Source organism: Lepidochelys olivacea (assembly GCF_965140295.1).
Source record: "Lepidochelys olivacea isolate rLepOli2 genome assembly, chromosome: 10".
NCBI lineage: Eukaryota > Metazoa > Chordata > Testudines > Cheloniidae > Lepidochelys > Lepidochelys olivacea.
In genome coordinates, this window is record NC_140420.1 from 7,826,911 (window position 1) to 7,849,198 (window position 22,288).

The window sequence follows — 22,288 nt, forward strand, 5'->3', positions numbered from 1 at the left end:
TCCAGTAAAGAAAGGCACAAAGATATAGCTTGTAACAATACCTGCAATGTTTCTTGTTCTCCTCTCTCTCTCTCTTTCACTCTCTCGTGCTGTCTCTCTCTCTCCTCCTCCTCTTCCAGAACACAGTAGCCAGATTAGATCCTTAGGAAAAAAAAAAGTGAGAAATAGCACAATTCTTTTTTTTTTTTTTTGCTTTCCTTCTCAGCAACCCTTCTAAGCTCCTTCAGTAGCCATTATTCATGGACCACTAGGGGATATAAGGTAATTAGAAACGGCCCTATAGCAGCATCCAGCCTGAAAATTTAATGCCAGTGGTAGGAGTGGTTGGGGGGTTTGGCTGCAGGCTGCTACACCAGACAGGAGGGTGCTTTGGTGGAGCTAGGGAAGAGGTGAGGGTTGGGGGTGGCGGGGAAGGAAACGGAGGGAGGGCGGTTTGTCCGATCTCTCGATAGAGGCGTCCAGTCGTTGGGCAGGATGGCCAGAGCTGCAGAGGGGCTAGTGACAGTGTGTGTCTTTTTATTATTATTATGATTGCTGAGTGGTAGGCAGGCTTGCCTTGCCTTGCCTGTGTGATCTATGCGAGGTTTGTGTGTGTGTGAGTGTGTGCGTGTGTTTGTGCCAGGAATAGCAATCAGCAACAGAAGCACCACACAGAGCAAAAATGCCATCATGCAGGGTCAACAGAAAGCTGCAGACATTATTATTTTTCTTTTTTTTTTTTTTTGGCTTAATCCTCTAGAGGGGGGAGAGAGGGAAGGAGGAAGGAGGTTGCTGGTTCCTTTATAGTTTTTCATTTTTCTTTCCTCAGTCTCAAGTGGTCACATTAACAACAAAAAAACAAAAACAAAAACACCCACCCACCAAAACATCCCAGTTCTGAACTAAGCCTGCATCAGAGAGATACAGAACAGTCTTGGGGTCTGAGGCTGTGTTTCATTTTTGAATGCAATGATCAGATAGGTGGACGTGGAAGGTAGCTGGGAAAAGAAAGAGCGAGGCAGAGAGGGGGGCGGAGAAATGAGAACAAATCACACCTGCAGCTGTCTCTGTTCTGCGTAGCCAGCTGCAGCCAAGGCAGTGACTGACAGGAAAAATACAGAAGCTCGGACTCCAAGCTTTGTGCATCTGTTGGGATTTAGGTGGACGGTGGCTGGCAAATTAGATCTGACGGCAGCTAATCTCCTTGCATGGTTGTTTTAGGTTTTGTGTTTGGAACGAGGGAAGGGGAACATTAACAAAGAGCAATCCCTCCCTATGCACCTCTTCTAAATGAAAAATCATGAGAAAAACAAGGATGTTAGGCACTGCCAGGTTAAAAGAAATCAAAGAGCCCTACCCCTCGCCTAGAGGAAGCTCAGCGGCCCTATGAAAAGTTTCAAAACCAGAGGAATCACCATGACACTGCAGACCACTGGTCCGCAAAGCCAGGTGTTCTGCTTCCAAGTGCCCCATGCTCGATGCCCCCGGAGGAGGTTGTAAAACCCTCTTAATACAGTTCTTGGGGTAATACTTGCCCATGGGGAGAGTGGGAACTTCTGCCTGACCCCAGCTGGTGATCAGACTATGCCCTGAAGTATGAGGATTGATATCCCCTTCTGCAAAAGCTACTCTAATTTTTTTAACCTTACTAAGTTACTCGCCTCAATGATCTCCCATGGCAGCAAGTTTCCTGGGTTAATCGTACATTATGAAAAAGAGTATTCACTGGGATCCATTTCCAGTCTGTTGGCTTTTAATTTCACATGGAACCCCCTGTTGTTGAATTATGGGGTAGAGTACATAGGAGCCTTCTTTTCACTATTAATTTTTGTATATATTCAGAGGTCAAACAATAAATAAAGATCAAGCCTCATAAGAAAACCAAGGTTTGACTATTCGTCTTCCATGAAGTCCATCGTCATTCAAAATATCTCCTCCTTCACCCAATTTGGCACTGTTCTTCTCCCAGCTGTCTTCTCCTCCTCCAAGCTCTCTCCTAGCTCCAGACCCAGTTTGGCTGGTGTATTCCCTAACATAATATACTATAACAAATCTGTGGTCACTTAGGACTTCACAAGTGTCACACTGCTGTACACCCCAGCCAGTCAGAACTTCAAGGCAGTAGCAGAACTCGCACTCAGATCCTCTTAATCGAAAAAACACAAATCCCTTCCTACCACTGGACCTGAAAGAAAATCTCCTTTAGCACTTAGCAGCAGAGGGGCTAGGACCCATAGCTGAACAGTTTTGATTCCACTTGATTCATTTCTTATCATTTCTCTTTAAATCATAGGCTCTGTTCTGCACATTTCCTCTTCAACGCCGGTTTACACCTAACCTCACAAAGTTTACGTTCTGTTCTGTTATCATTACTCAGTCTGGATTTCTGTTTTCTGAGGGATACTTGGCTTGAATCAACCCTTGTACCTTGCCATCTTGCTGTACTGTTTACTTCTGGTCCTTTTGATTTCTTATTTGTAGGGAATATTCAGCCCTTTTCTGACTCCAATCAAGTATCTTATGCAGTCTCCAAGCTAAGCCTATGGATTTTCATTTCCTAACTTTGTCCTACAGGCTGTTTTCCACTAGCTTCCTCATTTTGAAAAAAATCCTCACAGCATTAATTCTTGGTATGATTGCATCTGCAAGGATGTTGGAACTTAATTATCTGTGGTCACTGTTATCTGTGGCCCAGTCACACCTTAGTTCTTGGCCCAACTCCTGTGCATGACTCAGAATTAGGTCAAGAATCATCTCTCCTCTTCCAGAACAAGCTGTTCCATGAACCAATAACTCATTATCTTGAGAAACTGTTTCTCCAAATCATGTCCTCATGTGACATTCCGTTTATATTCAGTTAGCTAAAGGCACCCATTTTTACTGTTTTGACTGGAGTTTGTTCACTCCGTGACTTCTCACAGCACTCGGTTTTCACCACCCATGTTCTGATCCAGAGGCTGAAGGCACAACTCACTATTTTCGTGACCTGCAAATTATACCTACAGGGATTCAGCCTCATGACTACACATCCCCCCCTCCCCCCAACAGACTACATGGCCTCATTTGTGTAGCTCTAATACACACACCTATGTGTCCAAACCTATCTTTCCTGGAGAGCTAGGAATTACATCAGCCCAAGGGTTATTCTCATCACATATTTCAGAAATGCCAGATAACGTCCAAGTCTTCTTCCCGTGCAGGCTGGTACAACTTCCCCTTTTGCATTTAAGCCTCTCACACTGCTCTATCACCCTTTGTCATCTTTATTTGTAACAATCTGCCCATTTCCCACAACTCTTTTTGCCAAACCGTTACCTTATTGGATGGCTCCCCCTGGACACTGTCCTCCAACCATAGTCACTGCCTTATTTCTCTGCCATCCATAGCAGATTTCCTTGTCCAGCATGAGTACGCCTCAGCACTTGCTTCTCATTTAAATAACTTTAATTTTCTTCATTTGTCAGCAGCCAAGCTCTCATTGGATTCCAGTGGAGACTTTCTGCACAACCTGTCCCTTCCTCAAAGACGTTCCCCTATGTCTAATCAACTCAGATCCTGCACTCCAGCTTCAGCCTAGCTGGGGCTACAAGGAACCAGAAGCGCATCAGAGGAAGCCACTGTAGAGGCTTTGGACTTCAACAGTCCTCACCAGAATGATCTAAATTTAGTTTCCAGGACTTCCCTTCTGCAGTTCCTTATGCCACTGCTGCTGACATACACTGTGATCACTGGCTCCTCCCCAGTCATTCACCTGAGAGTGCGCAGGATGGGATGTAAAAGGCTACGGGCCTGACGCTCCTCTCACTTACGCCAGTTGTACACCACTGACTTGAATGGGGTTACTCCGGATTTACACCATGATAAGTGAGCGGCGCATCAGGCCGTATCTATACGCCTTGGGAGAGCAGACACCCTTACATATGGTAATCAGCTGTCTTTATGAGCCTTACAATCGTTGTCACACACTCAGCTAATGATCCAACCTCCTGTGACCACAGCCTGTCCACTTAGCACAACCAGGTCCCCTTCTCCCAGAAGGGCTGCATTGGTGGGGGAGGAGTGATTATTTGTCTCAAAGGGTCTGTTATAATGGAAACCATCTCTCCATTCCTCCTTGGTCTCCTTCTGCCTTGACCCAGGCTTCCTTGAGTGGAGTTCTGTTCTGAGTCAGTACCTCGTTTCCATGGAAAGACTGAATAGCAGAGTTCTCCCAGTGGTTTATTAGAATTCCTTTTACTTCAACGGAGAGTCTAGAGTGGAGTAAAAGGCTTTAATGTGGGGCTAATGGAGCCCCTGGGAAATCCAGGAAGGAAATCTCCCCTGGAAAAGAAGAGGCATGAAGGGAGGGAGGGGAACTTTCCAGATAAATTCCTGGACAGGTTGAAATTTTTGCAGAACCCATCTCAGGCAGCAAGAAATGGAAATGAATGTTTGTTTTATTTTTAACAGATGTTACAAAAGACCTGCCAGTAATTCAGCGAACGATGCAAAACCTAGATCCCACTCACTTTTCCCTGCATGCCTCCCATCTCCTCCCTCTCCCTAGTCTTCTTATTTGCATTTAGCAGATTTTTTTTGTTTTTTAAAGGTAAGCAATAAAATAACAATCTTAAGCCATTTAATTTCCCCTCTCCCCAAGGTTTCGGTTTAGATCCTTGGTCCAAGCAGCTATTAATTGTTTTTAATAAATTTCACTGTGTCCTCACATTTTAAGAAACCACGTACTTCCCCACTTTGGCAGTTCACTTCTTTTCCTTTTCCCTCGTCTGTTTCTATGTGCCATGTTCTCAGCGCTGCAGCTTTCAGCGCGGCAAAGCGTTATGATGATAATCACACCTACACTGCTACCTGAGGATCTGAAAGCATTTCACGAACACTGGCAAAGTAAGACTCACAAAACTCCTATGGGGGGGAGGGATAAGGATTATTTGCCCCATTTAAAGACAGGGGAGGATGAAGCACAGGGAGATTATACCTAAGATAATACAGCAAGTCAGTGGCACATCCATGATTTAAAACCAGGGATGAGCCTGTTCTAGCCTCTTTACACCTCATAAAAGGGTCTGAGAGGCATAAAGGGCCCCTAAAAGACCTGTCTCCTGCCACAGGAGGATTCACTGCGCAATACAGCCATAAGGCCCTCTGAAGACCCCACCCCCCACCCCCATAAGCCTTGGCATAAGGGTACACTGAGGGCAGGGCCGCAGCCCACAGTGCTGTGGAGATTCTGGGCAGCCTCCTATAACTTCGACAGGCCCCTAGCGCTGTCTAAGTTGCGCTGGCAACCTCTCCAGCCACCTTGTTCCTCTCTCCCCCAGCTGCAGCACAGAATGTCAGCCCAAGGCTCCCGCCTCCCATTCCTGGGCTCTAACCACAAGACCATCCTCTCCCCTAACTCTCCTTACAAAGCACTGGGTAAGGGAGTACTTTAGAGGGAAGGTTCTCTCTCCCTCTCATGGGTACATATTAAAACACAAAGCACTTTGTTAGCACAGCGCTTAGGGGTTGCAGGTGCCTCTGCACTGAGCTCCTGAACATGAGAGTTTAATACCCAACACTTGCACACTGGAAAACCATGATGCAAAGCTACGGCTCTCCACTCCTCATCATATTTAGTGTCATCAGCAAGTTTGCAGATGGCACTAAACTAGGAGGAGTGGTAGATACGCTGGAGGGTAGGGATATGATACAGAGGGACCTAGACAAATTAGAGGATTGGGCCAAAAGAAATCTGATGAGGTTCAACAAGGACAAGTGCAGAGTCCTGCACTTAGGACGGAAGAATCCCATGCACTGGTACAGACTAAGGACCAAGTGGCTAGGCAGCAGTTCTGCAGAAAAGGACCTAGGGGTTACAGTGGACGAGAAGCTGGATATGAGTCAACAGTGTGCCCTTGTTGCCAAGAAGGCCAATGGCATTTTGGGATGTATATGTAGGGGCATTGCCAGCAGATTGAGGGACGTGATCGTTCCCCTCTATTCGGCATTGGTGAGGCCTCATCTGGAGTACTGTGTCCAGTTTTGGGCCCCACACTACAAGGAGGATGTGGAAAAATTGGAAAGAATCCAGCAGAGGGCAACAAAAATGATTAGGGGGCTGGAACACATGACTTATGAGGAGAGGCTGAGGGAACTGAGATTATTTAGTCTGCGGAAGAGAAGAATGAGGGGGGATTTGATAGCTGCTTTCAACTACCTGAAAGGGGGTTCCAAAGAGGATGGCTCTAGACTGCTCTCAGTGGTGGCAGATGAGAGAACAAGGAGTAATGGTCTCAAGTTGCAGTGGGGGAGGTTTAGGTTGGATATTAGGAAAAACTTTTTCATTAGGAAGGTGGTGAAGCACTGGAATGGGTTACCTAGGAAGGTGGTAGAATCTCCTTCCTTAGAGGTTTTTAAGGTCAGACTTGACAAAGCCCTGGCTGGGATGATTTAGTTGAGGACTGGTCCTGCTTTGAGCATGAGGTTGGACTAAGGTCCCTTCCAACCCTAATCTTCTATGATATTCCTTACCGGAACATTACTGGAGAGAACAAACACACAGAAAACCTGCCGCACAACTAACTCTGCCCCTACAAGGATAGGTCTACACTACGAGTTTGTCGGATTTAGCAGTGTTAAATTGAATTAACCCTGCACCCGTCCACACAACAAAGCCATTTTTTTTGACATAAAGGGCTCTTAAAACTGATTTCTGTACTCCTCCCCAATGAGGGGATTAGTACTGAAATCGACATCGCCGTTTCGAATTAGGATTAGTGTGGATGCAACTCGAAGGTATTGGCCTCCGGGAGCTATCCCACAGTGCACCACTGTGACCGCTCTGGACAGAACTCTGAACTCGGATGCACTGGCCAGGTGTACAGGAAAAGCCCCGGGAGCTTTCGAATCTCATTTCCTGTTTGGCCAGGCGAGCTCATCAGCACAGGTGACCATGCAGTCCCAGAATCAAAAAAGAGCTCCAGCATGGACCGAATGGGAGGTACTGGATCTGATCGCTGTATGGGGAGAGGAATCCGCGCTATCAGAACTATGTTCCAAAAGACAAAATGCCAAAACATTTCAAAAAATCTCTGAGGCCATGAGGGACAGAGGGTACAGCAGGGACGCAACACAGTGCTGTGTGAAACTTAAGGAGCTCAGACAAGCATACCAGAAAACCAAAGAATCAAACGGACACTCCGGGACAGAGCCCCAGACATGCCGCTTCTACACTGAGATGCATGCAACTCTAGGGGGGGCCACCACCACTACCCAACTCCTGTCCGTGGACTCCGATGATGGGGTACTCTTTGCCATGCCTGAGGATTTTGTGGACGAGGAAGATGAGGAGGAGGACGACGAGCTTGAGGAAAACACACAGCACACCGTTCTCCCCGACAGCCAGGATCTTTTTATCACCCTGACTGAAATACCCTCCCAACCCAATGAAGCCGGAGAAGGGACTTCTGGTGAGTGTACCTTTTAAAATATAATACATGTTCTAAAAGCAAGCGTTTTTTAATGATTAAGTAGCCCTGAGGACTTGGGATGCATTCGTGGCCAGTACAGGTACTGGAAAAGTCTGTTAACGTGTCTGGGGATGGAGCGGAAATCCTCCAGGGACATCTCCATGAAGCTCTCCTGGAGGTACTCTAAAAGCCTTTGCAGAAGGTTTCTGGGGAGAGCAGCTTTATTCCATCCTCCATGGTAGGACACTTTACCATGCTATGCTAGTAGCAAGTAATCTGGTATCATTACATGGCAGCGTATGGTCCTGGTGTTTGCTGGCATTCAAGCAACATCCATTCTTTATCTTTCTGTGTTATCCTCAGGAGAGTGATATCGTTCATGGTAACATGGTTGAAATAGGGGAATTTAATTAAGGGGACATTCAGAGGTGGCCATTCCTACTGGGCTGTTTGCCTGTGGCTGAAAAGAAATTCTTCCCACAGTTAGCCACGTGGTGGGGGGGAGGGCATTGGCGCTGAACTGTTTGCTTTTGGCTAGCAGGGATCTTCCCTGATACCAGCCACGTGGTGGGGTGAGGGCTAAAGCAATCATCCCAGAGAACTGAATTGTGGGGGAGAGTTAGTTTGGTTTCTGCTGCTGCACATTAACAGGAAAACCATAGCACTAAATGGCCAACTCAATGTGCTTTGCTTGGTATGGGTGAGGAGGGCGCTGCTGTTATGAAGGTTACAGAAGACGAAAGACTATGGCTTACCATGGCCGCCTGCAAGCCGAATTCTGTTGCCCGGCACTGCGTGTGTGATCTCTAACACCAAAGCCTCAGGCACTCAACATAAGATGCATAATGCAACCTTGTACCAAAATCACATGTGCTACGTAATGTGAATAGTGTTGTTCACTGTGAAAGAGTATAGCCATTGTTCTGTAAAAATGTATCTTTTTAAATACTTCACTCCCTTTTTTTCCCTCTAGCAGCTGCAAATGTTTCAGGCCTCCCTCCTCCGTCCCAAAGGCTCTCTCAGATAAGGTGGCGAAAAAAACACACGCGCGATGAAATGTTCTCTGAGCTCATGCAGTCGTCCGGCACTGACAGAGCTCAGCAGAATGTGTGGAGGGACACAGTAGCACAGTACAGGAAAGTGGCCGATGAACGTGAGGACAGGAGGGATGATCGAGATGAGAGGTGGCGGCAGGAAGATCAGAGGAGGCAGGAGGCCACGCTGGGGCTACTGAGGGATCAAACGGACATGCTCCGGCATCTGGTGGAGGTTCATGAACGGCAGCAGGATCACGGACTGCCGCTGCAGCCCCTGCGTAACCGCCCTCCCTCCTCCCTAAGTTCCATCGCCTCCTAACCCAGACGCCCAAGAACGCAGGTGGCGGGGAGGCTCCGGGCACCCAACCACTCCACCCCAGTGGACAGCCCAAACAACAGAAGGCTGGCATTCAAGAAGTTTTGATGTGGCCTTTTCCTTCCCTCCTACCCTCCTCCCACACCCTACCCAGGCTACCTTGTGAGTTATCTCCCTATTTTTATAATCAATTAATAAAGAATACATGATTTTTAAAAGATAGTGACTTTATTTCCTTTGCAAGCAAGCTGTGATCGAAGGGGGGAGGGCAGGTGGCTTACAGAGAATTTAGAGGCAACCAAGGGGGCAGGGTTTCATCGAGGAGAAACAAACAGAAGTGTCACACAGTACCCTGGCCAGTCATGAAACTGGCTTTCAAAGCTTCTCTGATGCGCAGCGTGCCCAGCTGTGCTCTTCTAACTGCCCTCGTGTCTGGCTGCTTGTATTCAGCAGCCAGGCAATTTGCATCAACCTCCCACCCCGCCATAAACGTCTCCCCTTTACTCTCACAAGAGATTGTGGAGCACACAGCAAGCAGCAATAACAATGGGAATATGGGTTTCGCTGAGGTCTGAGCGAGTCAGTAAACTGCGCCAGTGACCCTTTAAACGTCCAAATGCACATTCTACCACCATTCTGCACTTGCTCAGCCTGCAGTTGAACAGCTCCTGACTACTGTCCAGGCTGCCTGTGTACGGCTTCATGAGCCATGGCATTAAGGGGTAGGCTGGGTCCCCAAGGATAACAAGGATAGGCATTTCAATATCCCCAACAACTATTTTCTGGTCTGGGAAGTAAATCCCTTCCTGCAGCCATTTAAACAGACCAGAGTTCCTGAAGACGCGAGCGTCATGAACCTTTCCCAGCCATCCCACATTGATGTTGGTGAAATGTCCCTTGTGATCCATCAGTGCTTGCAGCACCATTGAAAAGTGCCCCTTGCAGTTTATGTACTGGCTGCCCTGGTGGTCCGTTCCCAAGACAGGGATATGGGTTCCGTCTGTCGCCCCACCACAGTTAGGGAATCCCATTGCAGCAAAGCCATCCACTATGACCTGCACATTTCCCAGAGTCACTACCTTTGACAGCAGCAGCTCAATGATTGCATTGGCTACTTGCATCACAGCAGCCCCCACAGTAGGTTTGCCCACTCCAAATTGATTACCGACTGACCGGTAGCTGTCTGCCATTGCAAGCTTCCACAGGGCTATCGCTACTCACTTGTGAACTGTGAGGGCTGCTCTCATCTTGGCATTCTTGCACTTCAGGGCAGGGAAAAGCAAATCACAAAGTTCCATGAAAGTGCCCTTATGCATGCAAAAGTTTCGGAGCCACTGGGAATCGTCCCAAACCTGCAACACTATGCGGTCCCACCACTCTGTACTTGTTTCCCGGGCCCAGAATCAGCGTTCCACAGCATGAGCCTGCCCCAGTAACACCATGATCTCCAAATTGCTGGGGATGGCAGTTTTAGAGAAATCTGTGTTCATGTCCTCATCACCGCGCTGCCGTCACCTCCTCGCCTGGTTTTTCAGGTGCTGGTTCTGCATAAACCGCATGATAATGTGCGAGGTGTTTACAACGGTCATAACTGCTGCGGTGAGCTGAACGGGCTCCATGCTTGCCATGCTATGGCATCTGCTCGGGCAATCCAGGGAAAAGGGCGCAAAATGACTGTCTGCTGTTGCTTTCACGGAGGGAGGGAGGGTTGACTGATGACATTTACCCATAACCACCCGCGACAAATTTCTGGCCCCATCAGGTGTTGGGAGCTCAGCCCACAATTCCAGTGGGCAGCGGGGACTGCGGGAACTGTGGGATAGTTACCCACAGTGCACCACTTGGAATGTCGACGCTTGCCACGGTACTGTGGACACACACCGCCGAAATAATGTGCTTAGTGTGGACGCATGCACTCGACTTTATACAGTCTGTTCCCAAAAATTGACTTCTGTAAAATCGGAGTACTTTCGTAGTGTAGACATGGCCCAAGAGGAGCTGGGAACATCAGTGTATCTTACCCCTCCCAAAGCCTTTTGCCGATTGCGATCTCTACCGCACAGCACGAATTACTCCCCAAAGCAACGGCGTGATGTACATTAAGAGTTGCATTGCAGTGTATGAGTAAGGCCCTGATTTGGAGCTGTGGTGGACACCAAGAAAATGGCTTCAGACCTTTCCAAACGTGTACAGCCTTAAACCTGTCACTGTGTCACTGGTGCAGCACTGAATATTGCCCATTCTGGTCCTTGGGCCAGGTTAATTTTCTGGGGAGGCAATTTTGAACCTGATTGTCAACTGAACAGAGTCCCGGTAGAGGCATTTGAGAATAGGTATGATAACAGTCATGACTTTTGCTGCACGTGAGATGGCAAGAAACAGCATTATGCACACAATGGAGTCTGAAGTTCTGAGATCTAGAGAGGTTATGGAAGGGGGACCTCCAGAAATCATGGTCAGATGAGATGAAGGCCTAGATAGGAAAACAAGTTCTAATTGTGCTGTTATTTACATGGGTGCAGGTTCCTAGAAGTTTGGCAGCTAGCACTGAAACTATTTGTTAACATTTTAAATAAATAAGAAACCAGAATGCCAGTTTTTTGGTTAACGTTTGGGGGAAATAAAAGAAAGAAAAAGAAAAAGAAAAACCGCTATGACCCCTGTCCTCCCTTCATGAATCCAGTCTTTAGCAAAGCAGGTTCGGAAATGACACTATGTACACCTACCAAGTTCTTTCCACCACAAGTTGATAAGCCCCATATCAACTTCACATATCCAGTGCATATATGGATAATGGATTTCAGCATTTCTCAGCACATGGTAAACTCCCACATAGTGCTGGGAAAAGCTCTGAGGACTTCTACAGATTTTAGTCACAGGAGGGTGGGGGCTTGCTTTTCAAAGCAAGATTCGGTACACAGAAGGGCAGAAAACCCAGAGGACAGCTCTGTCTAACTCATTTCTCATGAGTTTTAATGCTGAAGTTGCACTCGTGTCCCATTGAATGTCTGGGTTCAGTATCTTCATTTGGGAATGGAGGGTCATCATAAAGCTTAGCAATGAAAGGACCAACATTTTCCATTTCCAGCTAATTATAAAACCTCCGTCTGTTGGATTTCTAGATTGAAAATAGAAACGATGTACATTCCCCAGGTGACTTAGGGAAATTTGCTGCTACCTTTGTGCCTTCTCTCTGTCACCAACTTGGGCCATCCAGGTAGTGATCCCGCAAAAGCTAATTGTAGCCAAGGTTTATATGTTCTCTAAGTTTGACCCTCGTTACATTGCAGTGGGATACGTGTCCATATTTTGTATGTACTGTAGCGGCCTCATATTTGTGTGGATCACAAGAGTCTGAATTTATAAAAACAAAAATAAAAAGAGAACCACCACAAGGGAGCACGTTCATTTCACAAGCCGGGTCAGCTCCACGTGTGAAACGTGAATTTGGGGCATCGCACATGTGGCTTACTGTTAAAGGGAAATCCGTTCATGGGATGTTGGTACAGCTGTCCTTTCATGGAAAGTGCTTTTAAGGGGTTAGGATTTTCTAGCTGGTTTGCTTTTAATGCATGGTAGAAGGCACCGTCACTAAATCTCGTTTGTATAGGGGCTGATCTTCAGAGGCATTGAACGCCCACCTCCGGCTGGGTGTAAAGATCACTCAGCACCTCACAGGATCAAGCCCCAGCAGAGTAAGGGATTGAAACTAGTACTCAGCTACCTCCTTTTGTTGTTGTTGATTTCAAACCAGAACAAAACCTGTCCTACAGCTTCTATTTCTGGACCCCTCCTGGGACGATCACCCTCCGTTCTCAGCCCGCCTCAGAATATAAATGGTTTTGCAAGATGCTTGAGTCCTTCTGAGGCGATGCAGCTGGCGCTGTGCAGGCTTGAGGGCTGCTGCTTCCACAAAACCAGCAGCTTTCATCAGGGGCAGAGAGAGGCAATTGTTGTTTTCCTTCACTTCTCCCTACAAAATGGAGAGGAATTGATTCTAGAAGGAAATCTCTTTTGTTCTAACCCCCTCACTGTAACCAGATCTCCTCACATTTCGGTACGGGAGCCTGAGCTGATCACAGAGTGTTTATTTCTCCTCTTGGTGCCAGATTGTCATATTCTCACAACGCTCAAAGAGGGAAAAGGAGGAGAGGGAAAGGGAGGTATGTCATATAAAGCTTGTTTACCTTGGAGCCAACCATGAGGGGCGTACCTTGTTAATGAGGAAAAGCTGTGAGGAACAGCTTTCAAATTCGCAGCATCATACCATCCCCCCACAACTCACAAACTGCCCCTCATTATCAAGGTGCCCCCATGTTACACCCCATTTACCTCACTCTGGCACAGTCTTGCCATTATGGGTGTATCAGTTTGTTTGCAGAAATGCTGATTCACAGAGCATAACTGGTAACAGCCTGGAAGCAAAGGAAGCCACACAACCCCTCTAGGTACAGTCGTCTACCTGATCAGCGTCTGAACCCGAGTAATCCCTGCTGAATCCCCTTCTCCCAACCACCCCAGCCTTCTCCAGGTGCCTTCACACTGGTGTCCAGCCACAATACTTGTGTGCGAAGTTACTGCAGATTAATCCACTTTGTGCTTATGTAACACCTTTTAATCCAGGGGCTCATCATTCTTAGAAAGGTTTATTACATCTTACAACCCCCCAGAGGGGTAGCTCAATAATTCTGACCCCATTTTTAGAAAGGAAAAACTGAAGTGCAAAGATTTGCCCAAGATCACACAGCACAGGTCAGTTGCAAATCTAGGACTAGAACCCAGCTGTCTCCGTTTCCCAGCTCTAGCCACGAGCCCATACTCCCTCCATTCTTGTCTCTTTCTTCTGGTGCAGAAGAAGCTCTATCAGGGGCCCTACCCTGGCTTGACATGTATAAACTTCAAAAACATGTCACGGTCAATGAAATGTGATAGGAGTGGCTGTGACAACATGATGACTCTTATCAGCGTCTTAATTCCACCACACCTACTTTAAGATTTGCCTGGAGCCCAATTCACCTGACACTGTGCTCCTGTCAGATCTCACACGTTAAATGGCCTCAGTCCTTGGATGGGAGGTTGGCGCAGGAAGTGGGTCTAGTGTTTCCATACAGCGGGTGGCTCTCTACCCTCTGAGGATACAGCGAATCAGTTGTACGAGCTGCTGCCTTCTGGAAGGCCCAAGGACCTTGTTATCAAAGATCCGATGACAATTTTCCTAAGACGAGGAGTGTTAACCTCAAGTTGTGGCTACGTTCCAATTCAAGTATGTACATTCTACCCACTTAAATTCACCCTGCATTGCCAATTGCATGCAGTGTCATTCCGCCCTTCCTCCCCTTGGGGCCACACTTCACCCCAGAGTTGGCTGTATTTCAGTGACGGATGCAGTGACCCATATACATAAGCTGTAAAATGCTGTAGGACCTTGTGGGTTGAACGGCACTACGTAAATACAAGATATTACACACTCAGCCGTGCAACTTCTATATTGCACAAGTGCAGGCCGCTAAGCAGGGCTCTATTCAGGCTCGATCCTGCACACCGCAGGGGACACAAATATGCACCTCTGAGCAGAAGGCAAACAGGGATGAGCAGGGCAGTGAACACGGGGCACCAGATCCTGCTTTGGTGAAATTGCTGCTCTGTAGCAGCCTAGCTACTCCTGCCTGATAACAGGCAGGGGGCTATAAAGGGAAGTGCATAATAATCATTGGACAGGCCCCCAAGACAGCCTCCATTCTACAGGCATATTCTTGCGTTCCCACGATCATGCATCAGTGTGGGAATTCATGCATGCATGTGCCACAGTGCACCCGCTCAGTAACATATCCAGCTGTGCACATGCCGATGATCACACACCTGGCCACGCACCTCCGCAGGCACTCCCCCATTTAAGTCCCATTTATCCGGCAGCATGAAGAAATCTGCTGCCTCCGCTCTCCAGTTTCAGCCCCCCACCCCCCTTCGGCTCCCTGCACTGAAGAGGAGGAACCTGCAGGTGAGGGTGCAGAGGGAGGAGATCCTGGCTGACCACTCAGCAGCAGGCCCTGGTATAGGAGGGAATGGGAGCAGCAGCAGCGGCTGGAGCTGATCAGCTGTCAGCAGGCCTGCCTGCCCTGGCTCAGCCAAAACCCAGAATAAATTTTGAATAAATTTACATATGCAAGTGTAAAATCCCCAAATGGGCACCCCAGTGCCACCAGTGACCCACACACAAATGAATCCGCTTCCTACCAATATGCCGTGAATTCTCCATCCTCCCTCTGCCATTATTCCCACTCCGTTTGGTCAATACACCTGTCTCCTTGCACTCCTTCAGTCCTACCCCGAGTTCTCCCCTTCCGCCCACCGGTGCTCCTTGTCCTCCTCCACTCACCCCAACCCCTCACACACCCGCTAGGCTGGCAGCTTTCTTTCCTACCCTCCCTCTCTGCTTATGCTGCAGGCTGCTAGTGCTCCCTTGCCCCGTCTCTGCTTCTCTGGTGGGACCTCAGGGCAGGGGTCTCCCTGGCTGACTGGCAGGGGAAGGAGGAAAGGGAGTTTCAGCCACTGGTGGCACCCGCCCTGGCACCCAGTCAAGAGCCAGAGTCGCAGCAGGGGGAACAGGGAAAGGAACCCACAAGAGCTGGAGGTTAGGCAGGTCTAGATGCCAGAGCGTGGCTGCCGGGCATTGTGGCTGGAGGCCCTGGCACTTCAGTGCTTCATAAACTTTAAGCCTGATCGCAAGCCCCCTCTGACATACCCGCTGTCTGCCCACACCCCACCCCATCTTCACCCGTCGCCGAGCAGAGGAGCGGGCTTGCAGAGCACTGGAGATTTATGCCTAGTGCTTAGCCCAGTCCCCGCAGGCATCCTCCACTTATAAGGGCCATGCATGACCAAGGCCATGGTGTTCTTCCACGACGGCATCTCTAAAGAAAAGAGCCCTGATAAAAACAACGTGCAAAGGGCACTCCAGCAGCAGCAGACGCGGAGACAGAAAACGGAGTTGAAGGCTTTGCATTAATCCTATCAAATACCATCCTTTTTCATCCATTTCGAGTCAGGGCAAGATGAGGTTCCTACACTCTCCTAGCAAAACCGCAGAGGATGACACGGGGGCCTGTCTCTTGCATTGCAAGCCGAGTGTGTCAAGCAATTAGCAAGTAATCAGGAATTCAGACACAGTGGACAGGACTGGGTCCCTCAAAAGACAGAAGGCAGCAGCAGGAGCAAGCCCCATCAGGGAGTTTTCAGGTCAGGCAGGGAAGGCAGCAGAGAGAGCAGGAGTTGTCGGTGAGACATCTGCAGCGAGAGCAGACAGCTACAGTGGCAGCAGAGTCTGCTAGCATAAACCATCTCATGTTTAGCTTGTGCTGTAGCTAAGAGGCCCCAGGCATTCAAGCATAGAATTTCCCTCACTCATTTCCAACGTCAACGAGGAGCTAGGCCAACTGCAAAGCGTAGGTCCTAAGGCTTTCTCCTAGACGTTGCATTCTGGGACACCGGAGATTCCCTGGATATTACCTCTCTCCACCCCTTAGCTGTATCCTTCACCTTTACACCAAAAACCAATGTTACTGCCCGAGGCTCCCTACTCCAAACACACACTGGATTTCACTCAAAATCCTCACTCAGGGCCAAATCCTGCTCTCCTGGACGTCGGCTGCAAAATGTCGACCCACTGCTGTGGGAGCAAGAGCAGGCTCTAAGCATTGATGAAAACAGGACAATCCTAACTTCATGAAAATGATCCCATTTCAAATCTCACGTTTCCCTGGTTGATTCTCCTTATTTAGGCATAGTAAAATCTGGCCAAACAAACATTGGTACAGCGAGTAAATGCTGCCATTTTATGGTAATCTAGGGCTGGGCCCAATCTCACCCCTTCGCTGGATTGGTAGAGCAGTCATTCCTGACCACCTGGCCAGCGGGGGCAGGAGCGGGCTAGACCCACCCAAGAGAGGAGATGAGGGGATGGAAGAAAGGTCAGTCTGATGCAAGACCTTTCGTTGTAGTTGAGAATTTGGGGATCACAGTGGATCCTCCTAGAGCGGCCGGGGGAGACCATGAATGTTGTTTCCAATTGTACCTTCCCCAGCCCCGAAGAGTGTGGCACCCTAGTCCCTGTGAACACACCCTGCAGTGGGGATGATGGGACACAGGCACAGATAGGGTAAGCGTCTTGGTTCAAGACCACACCAAGAGCGAGTGGCAAATCTGGGAACAGAACTCACCGCAGTCTCCAGCAAGATTGCAATGCCACTAATGGTCATTGAGTGTCACATCATGCAAGGAAAGCAGCTGGCCCTGTTGCTGATTTTCAGAAGGGATGTCTAGTCTTCCACCCTTCCTTCCTCCACGAGTCGACGGTTATCAGCATCCGGAGCCCCACCCCGTCCAATGAAGGAGTGCGCTGAGGTTGCATCACGCAAGTAGCATCCTATAAAGCCATCTACTGGGTAGTCAGCCTGCCTCATTCCCTTCTTCCCGTCTGTCTCCACATGGGCAGTTTTACCATACCAGTCAAACTGATTCAAAAATGGAACAACAATACTTTGATAACAAAACAATTTTTGCATGTCGAGCCCTCTTCCTTGTGGTTTTTCTGAGTCCCCAGTGGGTCAGCTTTGTGTGGTGTCCTACTTTTTTTTTTGTTTCTTTCACATTTTCAAGGCTCCATATTCTGGTACAAAAGGGGCCTGTGCAGCAGCTTTTAGCTGGGAGGCATGATCTGACACACGCTGCGGCAGGAGCTTTGTGATGCGGCGGTGAAGGCTGGTGTCAGGACCTGACGAATGATTACGCATTATTTTCAGAGATTTGTGCCTCTGGGATAAATATTAGGCTGGGCTGATTCTGTATATTACGTATCTATGGGCTGCAATCATGAAAGGGATAGTATAGGTATGGCAAAAAAAAGTTTGAGGAAGGGACGGCTTCTCTTCCACCCTGAGACATTAAAGCCTTGCAATGGTGTTTGCCTCCCTTTGTAAAGACCTTTGAGATCCGCTGATGAACAGCGCCACACAAGAGCTAGGTATTATCATCACTACTCAGGGAAGGGCAGCTGTGAGCCATTCCCCACATCGGAGGCTTGAGCCCCTATATGAGGAGCAGATGTCCCAGCAGGTATATAAGGGGGAGGGGTTTAAAACAGGAAAACCAGATCTAAGACTCTTACTCTGGGCGGCCAAGGAGACCCTGTGACCTAAACCACAAACCTTTCTTTTTGTACAGTGAGAGCCCAATGGCAGCCTGAGCCTCAGTCCTGTAGGGTACGTCTACACAGCATTTTGGAGCGAGCCTCCCAGCCCAGGATGACAGACTCTGAAGTTGCGGCTTAGGCTCTGAAGCCTAGGTATGGCTTACATACTGTCCCAGGTGACTTCCCCCCAGTGCAAAGCCCTGCTCACCTCTCTCAGGTGAGAGGCAGCTGAGATAGGGAGCCCTCGGTGAGTTCTAAACAAGGGCTGGCCTGCTGTGGGAATAAGAACTTTGCTTTTGTGTCTGTCACTTTTGTTCCCTCATTCTGCTCTGTCCCAGTCTCCTGGGACTGGCCCCTGGCTGAGCCTCTGCCTCAGAAATCAAGAGAGAAGAGGCCCAGATGTCAGTCATGTCCTCTTCACTCCAGCTAGGGCTCAGCTCCATCTGTGGCTCCCTCCAAAGCGACTTCCTGCTGTTCTTATACAGCTTTGTGCTGCCCCTTCCATGGCCTATCTCCGAGACTGCTTTCCACAGCTGCTTCTTGCGGGTTCCCCTCTCCCCTACAAAGTTGGGGTTGTGCCCTTATCCTAGGGGCAGCATGGAACCCATTTCCACAAAACCATGCTCAAACAGCGCTCCTCCCATTGGGTCCCTTTGAACTTGGCCACTCCTAGGAACATCTGAATTGCCACATGGGATCAGACCTGAGGTCCTTCTAGCCCCATATCCTGTCTCCAATATTTCCAGCACCTGATACTCAGAGGAAGGTTCACAAACCCCATGCGCTAGGCAGATGTAGGATAATCATCCTCCTTGAATGTCATATCTTAATCCCATTCAGTTTGAGATTGACTTGAACCCTAAAGCATGAGATTTTATATCCCTTCCAAAGTTTTTGTTAGCACTATTATAATTCTGGATATTTTTGTTATCCATGTAAATATCTGATCCTTCTTTGACCCCTGCTAGGTTCTTGGCCTCAGCTATTTCCTGTGAGTGCCACTGTTTAATTGCACATTGTACAAAAAAGTATTTCCTTTTGTCGGTTTTGAATGTTGCCACCTGTTTATTTCATTGACTGTCCCCTTGTTCTTGTGGTATGAGACAGGGAGAACAGTAACTCTTGAGCCACCTTCTCTAGACCTTCATTACTACAGGCAAGACCGGTAGTGCTGTCTATTATTAAAGTTGCCCAACACTTCACATTTTAAGACCTGGACTTCAGTTGTGCATAACTTTGCCAAACTGTAACCATCCGGATTGAAATTTTCAAGGTCAGATGTCTGCCTTAGGGTGAATTATTTTTGGAAAATTTCAGCCAAAACAGTTCAGCCATTTCCAAGAACAAGGGCAGGAAAAAATAGGTTTTGTGCATATAAAAAAAAAATTGGGGTGGCCTTTTCTTTGAACAGCTGTAGCACTCCCATGCTTTGGAGCAGGGACTTTGTGTCAAGGTTGTGCCTTTTGTTGTCCCTGGGAAAATCCACCCAAGTTTTTGTGGCCAAGTTATAAGCCTTTGAGGAGAAAAATACATCACAGTTTGCACATGCTAGGTAGAGGATAATTCAACTGTTGCATCCGATGAAGTGAGCTGTAGCTCACGAAAGCTCATGCTCAAATAAATTGGTTAGTCTCTAAGGTGCCACAAGTCCTCCTGTTCTTTTTGATAATTCAACTGTAGCAGTGAAAATGGCTCAAGAAAATGGCTGAGTATGGTCCATCCCCTCACAGATCCTACGGCTGACCAGACTGAGTCTGCCATCCCCACAGGGACGGGGGGAGGAGGGGGGTGCTGAAGGAATAAGTTTAACTCTATTACATTCACCCTTTTTCCTTGCACCTCAATCCTAATCCTTTGCTGAACCACAGGCCAGAGCTCTCTCTTTTCAGGACTTTTCAGAAAGCATTGCCCACAGCTAAACCTCGGGGCTATTTATGCAAAACCCCGAATGCAGCTGCTCTAGCCAGTTGAATGTCTTCGTACCACATATGATTTGTTAGTAAACAATCATTCACTACACACAAAAACACGGTTAATGGCATTTGGCCTATTTCGGAATACTTTTTAAACATAAGCTATTAGGCAGTAAATCTACTGGTTCTTCTCCAGGTTTCCCTACTTTGCTGCTGTTACATATATTTAAATGCCAGGTTTCGACTGAACAGTTACGCTTCTGTACTTTAGTACACACTCTCCCCTGTCATCTTCTCTCAGAGATGAATGCTCGGTCTCTGTAGTGTGGCCGTAACAGGTCGTGTGTGACCTGGATTCTTCAGTGCTTGAGAATAACGGCAGCATCTGTGTTCTCCTCCCAACATTTCAGAGTCTCGGCAGCAAACAGAAGTCTGGGGATCTTTGCAGCCCTTGGGTTAGTAGCTGACTGGTTTCCTTCTCTGCTGAGCCCAAGTGGGATCGGCATATAAAGTATCCATCCCTGGATTTCTATAAGGCTTTCACTCGAAGGGCCACTATCTTTTCCCCATAAGCCCAGCTAAGTCAGGTAAGACTTTACATACCTTCACCTCACGGAGCTCTACCCTGTTCTCTCTTTAACTTGGACAAAATCCTAGTTTAAAGCCGTTAAATGCACATTCCTTAGGCTCTGTAGCCTTGAGGAGTGAAAAACGCTCCCTTCCCAGCTCTCCGTCTACAAACACATCACGCTAGGCCACACACTGTCTAAATGGAAGCTTTCCCTAGTAAGTAGATCTGGACTAGCACTCACCTGGATCCAAATGATACAGGTATTGTCCCCCCCTGCAACAGACATCTCTTGGCACCGCCTCCGTCAGCAGCTGAGTCCACAGGGCTGTCTTTAATTAACGCTGACATTTATAACCTTGTCCCCGAGCTCTAATAGGCTCTGCTCTCAGATGGCGAATGTATGTGGGGCCTGGAAGCCTGCATGTCCGAAATGAAAACTTTTTATGCAGCATCGGAAACAGGTACTGAGTACGTCTACTGACAGCTGCACCCTAGCTCTGGGAATCGCTGGGCCTCTCTAGGCAAGTTGCCCTCCCCTGCACGCTGCACGTGCACAGAGACACAGAGTATTCCAGCAAAAATCCGTGCCCACTGCTTCGCTCCCTTTCTCGGGGTCAAAGAAATCAAATGCTGCAGTATAATGCCTGTGGGTTACACACAGAATCATAGGGTTAGAAGGGACCACAAGGGTTGTCTAGTCTAACCCCACATCTGCCATCCCCACAACTAAGCATGTTCCAGCCCAGGGTGACAGGAGCAAAGCCGGGTTTTGCCTGTAATGGCTGATCCCAGCTGGGGTGGGACTGTGCAACAGAACTGAGAGCAGGGAGCCTGTCTGTCCTGTGCTCTCAGTGATCCTCCCTCCCACCATGTGCTGGCACCTGGGCAGAGTAGAAGAGGATTCAGAGTGGCCAGACGCCAGAACAAGGGGAGGGAAAGGAGTAGATTGGGACAAGGAGTCTGCTGAGACTAGGACTGGAGGGGGAGTGAAAGTGGGATGGGTGGCACATGGAGATTGGGACTGGGAGTTGGAGGGGAGAGGAGGCTAAGAAAGGAGACTGGGACGGAGAGCCATGGTGTGGGGAGACTGGGAGTGGAACTGGCGAGGGAAATGAGCAAGGGGACCTGTTGGCTATGGGGGAAACACTCAGATTGGACGAGGAGCTTGGGGGATGGGGCGGAGACTGGAACTTGCTAAGCAAGGTGACTGGGAGGAAGAACCAGGGACAGGCATAAAGGAGGGGAGGCAGATCTGACAAGAACATGCAGCAAGAGAACTGGGACTGGCTGGACAGAGAGATGGGAAAAGGAGCCAGGGAGCGGGAAAACCGGGATAAGGAACTGGACAGGGAGGACCAGGGAGATTAAGAGGGGATAAGGAGCCTGGGGAGAAAGACTAGGGCTGGGATCCGGTGGGGGTGGGAGGCCAGAGACAAATCTGACAAGGAGCCAAGAGGAGGAGACCGGGGCTGACTAGGGACGAGATGTGGCAGGAACTGGATGTGGGGAGGGGGAGGGACTGGGCCTGCCAGAGAGAGATTAGGACTCGGAGTGAATCTGAGGACTGGCTGTGCACGGAGACTGAGACTGGGATAGGCAGGCTAGGAGAATGGAACTGGGCCAAGGGTGGGGAAGTGACAGGACTGGGACAAGGACAGGTTGGGAGTGGGTGGAGCAGAACAGGTCAAGCTTGGGGGAAACAGGCAGTGAAGTCTGTGCGCATTAGCACGCTCTCCGCCTGAGTCTCACCATTCCTCTGCTGTCAGTAAATATCTGTTAAATTCACTGGCAAAGGGTGTGCCTTATCCCCTTCTAGTGAAGGTCCAACGTAGAAGAT

General features: G+C 48.6%; 1 protein-coding gene across 2 annotated transcripts in view; it reads right to left on the reverse strand.

Moving 5' to 3' along the window:
• RAI1 (retinoic acid induced 1) overlaps positions 1 to 22,288 on the reverse strand; it is a 133,719-nt gene that overhangs the window by 83,416 nt on the left and 28,015 nt on the right. For both annotated transcript variants that reach the window (XR_014713352.1, XM_084641524.1), the window contains exon 2: positions 42 to 141. The gene's annotated coding sequence lies outside the window, so the exon portion shown is untranslated. The remainder of the gene's footprint in view (positions 1 to 41; positions 142 to 22,288) is intronic.